Raw genomic sequence first — 1,155 nt, 5'->3', positions numbered from 1 at the left:
TAATCAAGTGTTTTGGAAAACCCATTTGTAATGGTTAGGGTTCTGCGTCAACTTGACTAGGCCATTAAGTCCATTGGTTTAGCAGTTGGGATGTGCTTATTCCCATGGTGATGAAACCTGATACAGGCATAGTTAACTCTGTTGAGTGGCTATGAGCAGCCAATCAATTAAAGGGATGATTCCTTGGGGTGTGGCCTGCTCCCAATATAATGGACGTTCAGGAGGGACTCTTCCTTCTCTTCTGCTGGGGACCCAGGATTCAACAATTGTAAGCCATTTCCTTGATAATTAACTTCTCTCGATATGTACATATATATGTCTTACTGCTCTTACTTCACTAGAATACCTGGCTTAAGACACCATTCTTCACAATGTTATCCAGAATCTGTTATGACCACACAGTTGGATGCCTTTGCATAGTCAATAAAACACCACAAGTAAACATCTTTCTGGTATTCTCATCTTTTTAGCCAAGATCCATCTGATGTCAGCAATGATATCTCTGGTTCCACATTGTCTTCTGAATCTAGCTTCCACTTCTGGCAGCTCCCTGTCGATGCACTATGGCAATCATTTAAAAATTATCTTTAAATTTTTACTTGCATATGATAATGATATTGTTAGATGATTTCTTCATTCTGATGGGTCACCTTTCTTTGTAATGGACACAAATATGGATCTCTTCCAATTGGTTAGAAGGTAGCTGTCTTCTAAATTTTTTTGGCATAGATAACTGAGTGCTTCCAGTGCTGCATCAATTTATTGAAAGATTTCAATTTGTATTTCATCAATTCCCAGAGCCTTGTTTTTCACCAATGCCTTCAGTTCTGCTTGGACTTCTCCCTTCAATACCATTGGTTCTTGATCATTTGATACTCCTTGAAATGACTGAACATTGACCACTTATTTTTTGTACAGTGACTTTATTCCTTCCATCTTCTTTTGATGTTTCAGAGCCATTCAATAATTTGCCTATAGACTCCTTCAATATTACAACCCCAGGCTTGAATCTTTTCTTCATTTCTTGGGAAATGTTGAGTATGTTCTTCCCTTTCGGTTTTCTAACTCAAGGTCTTTGCACATTTCATTGTAATACTTGACTTTTTCTTCTTGTGCTGTCCTTTGAAGTTTTATGTTCAGCTCTTTTACTTGGTT

Source organism: Chrysochloris asiatica, unplaced genomic scaffold, assembly GCF_000296735.1.
Source record: "Chrysochloris asiatica unplaced genomic scaffold, ChrAsi1.0 scaffold00221, whole genome shotgun sequence".
Lineage (NCBI taxonomy): Eukaryota > Metazoa > Chordata > Mammalia > Afrosoricida > Chrysochloridae > Chrysochloris > Chrysochloris asiatica.
Note: the sequence above shows the minus strand (reverse complement) of the source record.